Source organism: Panthera tigris, chromosome B3 (genome assembly GCF_018350195.1).
Source record: "Panthera tigris isolate Pti1 chromosome B3, P.tigris_Pti1_mat1.1, whole genome shotgun sequence".
NCBI classification, from domain to species: Eukaryota; Metazoa; Chordata; class Mammalia; order Carnivora; family Felidae; genus Panthera; species Panthera tigris.
The window spans coordinates 108,448,492-108,460,710 of NC_056665.1; the positions used below are offsets into that span (position 1 = coordinate 108,448,492).

General features: G+C 37.3%; 1 non-coding gene across 1 annotated transcript; it reads left to right on the forward strand.

Moving 5' to 3' along the window:
• The first annotated feature begins 10,859 nt into the window (after window positions 1-10,859).
• Window positions 10,860-10,999, forward strand: LOC122239971. Its single transcript, XR_006219356.1, has one exon. It is a non-coding gene; the product is annotated as a small nucleolar RNA SNORA50 (small nucleolar RNA).
• The last annotated feature ends 1,220 nt before the right edge of the window (window positions 11,000-12,219 follow it).

Below are 12,219 nucleotides of genomic sequence, written 5' to 3' on the forward strand. Positions count from 1 at the left end.
GAACATAGCATAGTGTATAAACTTGTCAAATAACTACATTGTACACCTGAATCTAATATAACATTGTGTCAGCTATACTAAAAAAGTGGAGACAATTCTGAAAAGAAAAAACTATGATTTTGTCTCTTTATTCATTAACCATCACCTATTCTATCTCATTGCCTTGTCTTTATTCCAGGTAATGGTACCTAGAAATTTTGACATTGTGTCATTATGGTTATTGTTCTTCTTCCCATAGATAGATAGATAGATAGATAGATAGGTAGATAGATAGATATTTTTAAAAGATAGCATTGAGTCTTTGCGGTTTGAGGGGAAAGAGGAAAAAGATGACCTTATGACTTGGCTTGAGAAACTCTTCTTAATAGTCATATAGCTTGTAGAAATATCGTAGAGTCAGTGTTAAATGAGAGAAATTTCATTCACCGGTCAGGTGATCTATCTGTTGTTCAATACTACAGAGATAACAATAGAAACTAGGATAACCAGAAAGGGTAGGGAAAAAATTAAAAATAAAAACAAAGTGGGGAAAGAAAACAAAACCTTGAGTATTTTTAGGTGATAAGTGTTCCTTGTCAAAAGAAGCATTTAACGATATATTATTCATTGTGGATGGCAAGATCCAAGAACTTAGTAGCAATTATATTTTCCTCAGAATGAATTTGTATGTATAATTTAATACAGTAAGCCAAACCCTAGATATTTTTGAATTCTATTAAAAATTTTAGAATATCAGAAATTATATGAGTCTAGTGTAGCCATATATTGTGACATTTCACAATTTAGTTTTAACTAATCTTTGTTTCTACAATAGATTAGAACCGTATCTCAAGGTCCAAGGGTCTTTTAAACTTCACTTTCAGTTGCCAATTGCTTAAGATAGTTTATTACCTTTAAAAAATATATTTGCTATGTTTGGCAAGGCTAGTTGAACCATTTGTTAGGCAGACATTTCTATGTCCATTTCTGTAAGGACATTAACCACTTCTCAGAAATTTAGTAATTTGAAAGAAGAGAAAAAAGGAATTAGGATCCATGGCTGCTGATGTGCTGTTTCACAAAATTTTTGAGAAGAATTGGCTAATTCATAACAGTAATGCTTCCAGACTTCTAAAATGTTTTCGTGAATATACTTAATTCCATTGAGACTATCATGCTTTCTCATAGTATCTTATACAACTTGTCCCTTCTCTGATTAACAGGTTTTAAAGCACATTAACCCACTTTAAAAAAATTAAACCCATGAGAAATGTAGAACTTGCCTTAATTCCTCATGTCCTCCAAGAGGCCAACAGGGTAGACTGAGTGAAGAATCCTCCTTACAAAACCACATGAAGTCTAGGCCAAATGGAAGATAAAAATAGCTAAAACCAATGCCAGGAAATTATCATAATATGGTTTGCACAGCTTGTGAGCTAAATCCTTAGTGGGTAAGGTCCATGTTTTGTGCTTGTCCTACACAACTTCTGTTTGATTCAGAATTGTTTTTAAGGTGAGCTGAGAATTTTTGTAGGTATTTTTAGAAGCATTTCTGTCTGTTCTAACAAAACCAAGGACACTTATTCAAACTACATAGAGGTAGTTTTGGAGAGAAAGTGCTTTTCCTTTGCCATGGGCTTACCCTAAAATCCCCAAAATGTCTCCCCAAACTGCACTCTCAGACACAAAGAAGGCTAGAAGAAATATCATGCGTTTTCAGTGTGAAGCCATTCCTACAAGGAGCACTTTCTATTTGTGGTGTATCATTTGTATTCTGTTCTTAAAGGTCAGCAAAGCGCAATGACGTGGCATGGGTTTGCTTTGTTAAGTGGTATTTATTTTAAAAAAATCTATTTCCATATGAAAATGCGTTTTATGTATATTAGGTCCCCGTTGGGCTATCTTCTCTACTTAATATTTAATATTTGCTGCCGTAGCACTAAGAGTTAATGTTTCATTGTATAGAAAAATACAACTTTAGTTTAGAAGGTGAAAAGGAATCATTCTGCTGGGTTAGACAAGTAAGAGGGGCCACAGCAGTGAATTTACCCAGGTGGTAGCAAGCACAGGGGAATTAGGATATTATGCTAATGAGGTGTGCTCCACTCCCAAGCTCTTGGAGACTTGTTGCTAAGCAATACCCATTACAGCAGTGTAAAAGATATGAAAACATAATTCAGTTATGGAAACAATAAAAGCCCTTACCGTTTTCAAAGGAGGTTGCGGTAATACATAATTTCAGGCCAAAACCACTCTAAAGCTCACATGAGGGTTGCAGAGCAGTAGCAAATTATTCAGATTTATGAAGGGGTGGTGTGAGATTAGCACAAACTTGATGTAAAATTGGTTTAAGCCTCATTGCCATCCATCACTCCTGTGGAGCACGACAATAACCATAAGCACAATAACATTACAGGAACCACACACACACAAGAGATTTATTTCACCAATATGATGCTATTAGATCAAAACTGAGTTTCAAGTTCGTTCTTTGTAGGTAGGATATTTCATTCACGTAAAATTGTTCCTAAAGTTAACAGGCATTTTCCATGAAAAAAGAACAATATTAAAAACACCAAATGTGTCTAACACTTCAACTTTACATACATAAATATATTTCTTTTAAACATGTATTTTTGGTACAGAACTCAAAACTACTAGAACTCTGAGTTAATTTTTAGGATCAGTTTTTTTAAGAAGAAGGTTGTATTTGGTTTGAATAAGTGATTTGATGGCTGAACTGTGGAATTTCTTTAATGTATTTATAATATCATAAGTGATAAGGGCAAAAAATTTGTGAAAAGAACTTAGTCCCTAAAGGAGGACATATAGTTATTTGTAGTCATGCAGGGTCTATCTTAATTGTGTGGAGTAACTATCAGGCATACCATAGAGACAAAGGGCATTCTCACTCGGTTATATTGCTCGAATTTAAACATAGACTTTTCCTAGATTGTTGAACGTTGAGGTCCTCTCTAAATGGGAATGATCCATTTATAATTTTATATAGCTTTGCACGTTGCTTATAATCATCCCTACATACAAGCCTGGTCTTTGTTAGGGTTATTAACTATTTCGGCTCTATAGAATACAAGGAAACTACTTTCTGAACTATTTTTAAATTTTTTGATGAGTGTCTTAGACTCTACCAGGATAATGATTTGACAAAGTAACAGGTGTGTTTTTATACTTCTACCCACAAGCACCCGTCATTCATGTCTGAAGATGTGACATTGCCATTTGTCTCAGGGGAGAGTTGTCAGGATTACACATTTCTAGCACCTATAATAAATTTTGAGTTCACTTGAAGGAAAGATTTAGGAAAAAGAGTAGTCCAGCCAGCACCATCTGCATCACCCAGGCTAGACAGAGCTTGTGTGAGGGAAGAGTGAAGAACTGGGAGAGGAAGTAGGAGTTCACCTTGAAGTTTGTTTTCACACCCTTGGGAAATTTCTGATGGAAGGGGACACATGAGGAAAAGAAACCCTAAAAGTTGAGGATCTGAGAGTGGGAGAGACCCATGTCTCTCCAGGCTCAATGCATCTCTGGTAAAAAGAGTCCTCACCAAAGTCTCTCACATCTTTTTTGGGGTGTGTATGTGTTTATTTTTGAGAGAGAGAGAGAGAGAGAGTGAGAGAGAGAGAGAGAGTGTGTGTGTGTGTGTGTCTGAGGGAGGGGCAGAGAGAGAGGGAGACAAAGAATCTGAAGCAGGCTCCAGGCTCCCAGCTGGGGCACAGAGCCTGACACAGAGCTCTAACTCAAGAACTGTGAAATCATGACCTGAGCTGAGGTTGGACACTTAACTGACTGAGCAACCCAGGCACCCCAAAAGTCTCTCACATCTTGGCACAAGGATGATCAAAAGGCTACCATGTTTTTAGAGAAGAATGAGACCTTGCTTGTGTAGGAGTCTCCTGCCTCAGAAAGACAGGAAAGTGAAATTTTTTCTGTGTTCCTGGGATGCAAGCAAAAGGGCTAAGGGAGAACTAGTGTCTGTGAAGAATCTTGTGGTCAGATCAATGAGGGAGCAGGGTAGCATACATGACCTCATGGCCAGAGGCTGGGTGATACCTGGGAGGATTTCATAGGGTTAGAGGTACATGACTGAAATTCATGATGGATGTCTGTGCTCCTCAGCAAAGGTCAGTATGTGCATAGCACCCACCCAAGCATCGATGAGAACCAATACCTCCTCAACAAAGGAGACACCATAGTCCTTTTATTGAGCACTTTCAACTTGAAGGTGTATATACATGGAAATAGGTTACCCTTTCCCCCCAACATCTCCCAGGTTTGTGAGGCCACTTATCTCTTTCTGAAAGGTGCACAACCTTTAAGGACATGTGAGAAAATTGTTTAACATCTTGGTTAAGCAATTTTAAACTTTTAATTTCACATTCTTCTTAAAACTTCCTCTGTGTTCTGTCTCTGCCACCAAGGCAAAGCTTGTCTCGGAGAGAGATGGCTGGGATCTGTTTTGTTATTCCTCCTTACACTCTACTCTAGGATTTTGAAGTAGGAGTGGAAGTGTGATCTAGATCAGGGCCACCTCCTTTTATTCTCTCTCTTTTTCCTCCCTCCCTTCCTTCTTTCCCTTTCTTTCTTTCCTCCTCCTGTCTGTTCCTTCCCTTTCTTTCCTTCTATTCCTCTTCTTGCTCTTTTTCTTTTCCTTGCCTTCCTTCCTTTCCTCCATCCTTTCTTTCAAAAACTTCTTTACTATTACCTATCACAAAGGTGATCATATCTTCTGGTTTGCTAGGACAGTACTGGGTTATGACTGTTGTCCTCATGTAATAGTATGTACCTAGTTTTACTATCAAAGGTATATGAGTTTGGAACACTAACTACATAGTCATGCAAATTGATACATATAAAGAAAAGTAAAAAATATATAAATGCATGACTCACTGAGTAATCCCAAAATAATATTTGTGTAGTTCCCACACAAATCAAGAAATATTACATGGTCAGTATTTGGGAAACCTTTAATTCTTCCCCAAATTACTATAAAAGGTAACCATCATCCTTACTTACAACACTATAATTTGGTTGTGCCTATTTTTAAATTTTTATAAATTTCTTCTTTTATAAGATTCATTAATGTTACTGAGTACAGTTAGAAGGCATAAATTTTCATTGTGGTATAATATTCTATTTGACTTTAGCACTGTTTTAAAAAGTGCTCATTTATTTTTGAGAGAGAGAGACAGACAGACAGACAGAAAATTCCACACTATCAGCACAGAGCCCAACACAGGGCTCAATCACACGAACTGTGAGATCATGACCTGAGCCAAAGTCCAGAGTCAGATGCCACCCAAGCACCCCTACACCACTGTTTGTTTGTTTTTTTTAAATGTATTCTACTGTTTAGGGCAGTTGGATAGTTTCTGGTTTTAGGCTATTATGAGTATGCTATGAAAATTTGTATATGGGTTTCTTAGTACACAGACTTTTTTAGATAAATACCTAAGAGAGGAATTGCTCAGATATAAGGTGCAAACATATTTATTAGCTAATGTTAAGCTGTTTTCCAGAGTGGTTGCTAGTATACAAAAATGTGGCTGATTTTTTTGTGCATGCATATTTTTATTTAATTTCCTAAACAGCCCTTTGAGATGTATACACACACACACACACACACGCACACACACAAATACATGCACACTAAGTAATCTGACTGTCGAGGCACCATGCTTAAACATGAGGCTTTACCTCCTTCCATACATGGAAAAACACTGCTAGTTGCCACTCCACCATTTAGTCTCCCTGTTTTCTGAATCAGCAGAATCCTGATCCCTAGGAAGCCAAGACTAGATTTCCTAGTCTCTCATCCATTTAGGGATATTCAATGAGATATGAGATATAAGCAAAAGTTTTGGGTGAGAATTCTGGGAAAGGTACTTAAAGGGTGCTGACTATGTTGGGAGAAACGTCCTTTGTCTTTTTTCTGCCTCCTTTTTCTTCCTGTCCAAATCTTGGAGGTGATGACTGGAGTTTCAGCAGCCATTTTGGATGATGAGGAGTCCTTGAGTATGATAGATTTGTTTACTTCTCCTTTAGTTCATGTTTTAGTCCATGTCAGTTTTTGTTCCATGTATTTTGAATCTCTTATGTGATGCATGATAATGTGGGATTATTATGTTCTCTTGGTTATTTTAACCCCTTTATCGTTGTAAGTGAAATTTTATTCTTGGTGTTTTAGTTTACTAGGACTATGGTACCAAATTACCACAAAGTAAGTGACTTCAAGCAACAGAAATTTTTTTTTCTCACAATTCTGGAGTTAGAAATAAAAGTGTGGGCAGAGCCATGCTCCCCTCAAAATCTCTAGGGAAGAATTTTTCCATGCCCCTTCTATCTTCTGTTGGTTGCCAGCAGTCTTTGGTGATTTGGGGCCTGTGGTAGTCTAACTCCAATCTCTGCCTGTGTCTTGCCATGGTCATTTTTCCCTCTTGTCTCTCTACCCATATCCTCCTTTTATAAGGGCACCAGCCCTATTTGATTTAGAGTCCACCTTAAGTTGACTAAATCTGCAAAGATCTTATTTCCAAGTAATGTCACATTCACAGGTTCTAAAGTGAATTATTTAAAAAATTTTAAGCAAGGGTGGTTTTAAAAGTTTTATTTTTTCCTTACATTGAAGAAGTCTGAAGTAAGCACTTCAGAGCAGGCAAGGCAGTTTCATGGCCATCAGGGACCCAGGTGCCTTTTATTCAGGGATGTCATCCTTAGTGAGTGCCATCCATCCTCATGTCAACACATTAGCACAGAATGGCCCCTATGCCACTAGCCTTCATGTTCCTATTCCGGGTAACAGGAAGAAGGGGTAAGATCAAAAGCCTCCCATCATTCCACTTAAAAAACAAACAAACAAACAAACACCACACCCAGTGATTTCCATATACTGCTTTCATCATCCCTCTCTGTGAGGAAGTCTTTCTACCATCCTTCTGTACAAACTAAAGGAAATATAGTTTTTTAAACTGAGTATATTGCTGCCCTGACAGTATAGGCAATTGTCACATAGGAATACACAGAAGATGTAAAGAGGATAATTAATTACCTAGCAAGCTTTGCCATATAAGTATCACTATTCACAATGATGTATTTGTATGATCACTTAATGTCTGTTTTCCCCTTCTGAATATAGCTTATAGAAGGCAGGAATAATTTTTACTTTTTTTTTTAATCAGCCCCTATCATAGAAGAGTCTTAATAAATATTTGTGAAATGAGGTTTATTATATAATATTAAATTGTTCTCAATATAGTCTCCCCTTACACGTCCTTATTATTTGGATCAGATAAAGCCACTCTTTGGATGTGTCCCAAAAATGGACACCATAGCCCATATGGGATTTAGCCAATGCAGATATAAATGCTTTTTCCTTTTAATAAAAGACTCTGGCAAGAAATTTATGTAAAGGCATTTCATAGCTCAACAGTTATGCATTCAAATTTTCCAGTGTCTATAAAGTACCTGATCTACCCTCAATTGCTTTGGCATTCCAAGTCTGTCTCACATTAATATTCATATTGGGTTTCAAGAAAGACATTTGCTAAGTTTAGAACCTGCAATAACTCATGAGCTAAAAAAATTTTTAATTAAGCACCAAACTTTGTAGGCCCAGTTCATTTACCCTTGGCAGAGTGAAGCTTTCAGCAGAATAGCTTATATAGCTGATTATAAAAGCTGTAAGAGTTCCCAGGACAGAAGATGAGTCCAAGAAAGAAAACATCCCAACAGTGATCTGATGATCTAACTGTAAAAGATTCAGATGTGTAATAACAGATGTTCCTCCCAAATGCAGTTTTTAAAAGCCAGATGGAAAAATGGAAAAATGGCATGAGTCAAGTATATTCTGCAATTTTAACATATTTTAGGTCCAGTTGGGAAGAATTTAGGTGAGGCTAGGCAAAAAACACTGCTAAAGGATATATCCAGAAGTACTGAATCAATTTCCTATGTCCAGCCTGTTTCTGGGGACTAGACTGCTCAGGCAGCCAAGATGTTATTCTGGCTCATAATGATTTTTGTTGCTTTTATTTATGAAAATAGTTTACTAACTAAAGATATCCTGAAGATCACCACTCAAATACTCATGAAGAGAAAGACTGACAAATGGCATCATTTCTGCCAAGATATAACTGGTGACCCTGACAGAGTCACTTTCATCTTCTGTATCTTAAAATCCTTGTCATCATGGGTGATGAAAAGAGAGCCACCACGGGGCGCCTGGGTGGCTCAGTCGGTTAAGCGTCCGACTTCGGCTCAGGTCACGATCTCACGGTCCGTGAGTTCGAGCCCCGCGTCAGGCTCTGGGCTGATGGCTCAGAGCCTGGAGCCTGCTTCCGATTCTGTGTCTCCTTCTCTCTCTGCCCCTCCCCCATTCATGCTCTGTCTCTCTCTGTCTCAAAAATAAATAAAAACGTTAAAAAAAAAAATTTTTAAAAAAAAGAAAAGAGAGCCACCAGCAGGCAGAGTCTGACATAGGACTTCTAATGAAAATGAAGGAACAAAATGAAATAAACAAAATGAAACCTCCCCAAAGAAACTCACAATTCAGCTAGAACTGATTGCATACTGTCTAGATATGGGGCACTGTATAGATGCTGGACCTGTACTGGTGGCTAAAACACCTGAATTCTCAGGAGCTCCCTCAGGAGTTTAATCTGAAGAGGACCACCAGACCCCTAGGGAAGGAAAAGAAAACACAGAACCACCTTATTTGTACCCCAAATTTTTCATTGTTTGCTACAGTGTATTTAAAACAACAAAATGATGAAAACAGCAACAGAACTTTTAAGAATTACCAACAGAAGCTGCTTCCCTAATACCTTTAAGGGTGGGTTTGAAAGCCAGGCACATGCATTCATTAATAAGAGCCTAAGACTCTATATATAGAGTCTCTATATATATAATAAGAGCCTAAGACTATAGCATAAGTGGATGCCTAAAGACCCAAATGCTTGTTCTTGTTAGGCTATACCAGAAGGATTCTGTTAGTTCCAATTCATGATGCCATTTTGGGGTGCATATGTGTTGGTCGTATATCTTCTTGAAGATAAACTGAATAAGCAAATCAACAGACTTATTGGCATTCTTGGAGCAGCCACCAGTAGACCTCGCAGAGACTCTATGGACAGAGAGTTCTTTCGTTCCAGGTAAGGATTTCTAACATTGTCTAACTTTACTTTGTGTTGACAGAAGCTGATATATTTTATAACTTAATTAAAGCCATAAAAAGGAAAAACTTTGTTTACTCCATGGGTGCTTTATTTGGTAATATTCCAATCTCAGGTTGTTCTAGGAAAAGCACTATATGAACTCTGCTTACATCACAGGATGCTATATTTTCAGAGGTGGTTGTCCAATCCCACTATAGGCCAAGACAAGTTCTACCATCTGTTACCCACACAATTACCACAACAGAAAATGGGAACACTGTTGGTGTTTTTTTTTTTTTAGATGAACCAACGTGCAGCAAGAAATGTCTAATGTTGAACAACCCAGCACAACAGTGTAGGTCACTTGGGCTCAGATTTGAAGCTATAGCAGTATTGGAAATAATAAATTCTTTGTATAGAAGAAAGGGATAAAATAGTTTCTCCCTTTTTATCAGGATGGAAAGAGGCTCAATGCAATGCTCTTTCAAAAGTAAAAGTTTACATCTAATTCTATAATAAAAGTGGAAGATTATTGAAAAAAAAACTATTTAGCTTATTCTTCCAGTTTTCATGTTCCACCATATACAACAGAATTTACAATTTGCATAGGAAGGAGCAAAGGACATCCTTCTCATAAATGCAAACCTATTTGAAGTATTTTAAATACCACTTTTAGTAATAGGGTTGGCTGAAGGCATGGAGGCTCTTTCTTTGAGAAGATTTGTTTCAAATTAACTGATATTCTTTTAGAGTCTCTCCAGCTGAATGTGGCCCATCCCTTCAATAAATATTTCGGTTTGCAGTTTCCACATCCTCTGGAAAAGCTCATCAGGCTAGGAGACTGTAAAATCCAGGTCTGTGATTTCTCTTGTATTTACTTGTATTCACATTTCTTTTCTGAATCATCAGAATCACAGCTGCTGAGGCTTGTAGGTTAACTTTAATGACATCATTTCAGAATCATTCTAGAACCAAGACTGTCCACTTCTTCAGAGACTTGTATATGGCAGGGTGGGGGGGGGTATTTAATATCAGTAAGGACACTGCTTTATTGTGAAGCCAGGGAAAACACCTAGAGTGACCATTGTTATTTAATACTATGAGAACCTTTCACTCACAGTGATATGTGAAAATGTATATCACATTAATAAACCTTAAGATGGGTTCAGTGAACAGTTGGGAAAAGCCTACCTTTCATCCCCTTTGATCATTATCTTTCTTTTGGAGGCTTATATTTGAAAAGAAGTGTTTATAGCAACCTGGATAGAGCTTAATTACTAAACTCACAAAATATGCAATACAGTAGAAAACAATGTTCAGGAATTTTTTTTTCTTCCAGACAAATTCTAACCGCTAGAATATTTGACAGGTAAAATTAATAGCCATGATCTACATAATCCATGCAGCATTTGAATATTCCATTAGGCAAAAATAAGTCATGGATGTGAAATCCAGGTTAAGAGATGGTGCTGTGTGTTTTAAATTGATTTACAGTTTGACAGAGCAAAGCGATCTGTATCAAGAAAAACAAAATTTTCAAAGCTTGTCTGTGATGAAAGAACACATTTGTTTGAAGGGAAGACTAGGGGTAGGAACAGGGGCAGGGGTAAATATGGCTTATAGTTAATGTAGTTAGGACAGGTCAGCAGATGTGTCAGCAGACTTGTTAAACAAGAGGACTGAATTTTTTAATGGAAATTTTTATTGAGAAGGCACTGCCTTTGAACCGGATGTGTCTTGTTATGTAGCTTCTTCAGTAGCCAAGCAACAGTGCTAGAGCATAAGGACTTGTTATTACCGGGGCTCTTCAGCTTTCAACTGAACTGTTCTTTTAAAAACAAGGTGCATTTGGGACATCTGGATGGCTCAGTTGGTTAAGCATCAGACTTCAGTTTGGGTCATGATCTTGTGATTTGTGAGTTCGAGCTCCAGGTCAGGCTCTGTACTGACAGTTCTGAGCCTGGACCCTCCTTTGGATTCTGTGTCTCCCCATCTCGTGCTCTGTCTCTCTCTCTCAGAAACAAACATTAAAAAATTTTTTTAATAAAATAAAAAATAAAAAACAAGGCGCATTTAAGTTACTCCCTGACACCAGTCACTCCCCTTCTTTCTGGGAGCAGCATATTCCACTTCTGTTTTCATCTTCGTTGATTGGCAGATTGGAGTTTAAGAAAAAAAAAAAAGACATTTAGCAGTTCTTCAGTGGCCACTTTATGAAAGGCATTTTATGTACAATTTTCTGTGGTCATGAAGGCCTGAAATAATGCCACAAACTAAGAAGCTTGGAAGTGCAGTTATTACATATTTTAAAAGATCTTTTGGTGAATAGCATGCCTTATTTTTTTGTTTTAAATTAGAGCTGATCTCTGACAACCCTCAAGATCCTCAAATTTTGAGTAGACTTTTTTTCTTCCAAGATTTTATTTAAATTCAAGTTAGTTAACATATAGTGCAGTATTGGTTTCAGGAGTAGAATTCAGTGATTCATCACTTACATATGACACCCAGTGCTCATCCCAAGGAGTGTCCTCCTTAATGTCCATCACCCATCTAGCCCATTCCCCACCTCCCTCCCTCCATCAACCCTGTTTGTTCTCTATAGTTAAGAGTCTCTTAAGTTTGACTCCCTATTTGTTTTTATCTTATTTTATTTTACCTTCCCTTCCCCTGTGTTCTTCTTTTTGACTGGAAGATTTATTTCTAATTGCTAAGCTTTTATTGTGTTAAAAGTTAAATAATGTAGTTTGAGAGATTCTTTCTGTTGTAAAGGGGCTTATTGGAAATTTTAAAGACCTAATGTAACAACATCCCATGTCACTGCTAAATGCTTAGTGCTATGGCTGCAGGGCAATTCATCTTAAATGTTATTCTTGAAATTTTGTATCCCTCATATTAAAGCTCTGATACTTGGGCAGAAGCTAACTCTTTAAACCTACTCTACGGCACAGTAAGAAAAATGACTAGCACACTTGACTTGATTTGGCGATTTAGGTGTCATCACAATTACTTAGTGTTTTTCAGTTTACCTATTAGGCATATGAAGAGCTAAAGATTTCTTTACCTGTGTCAT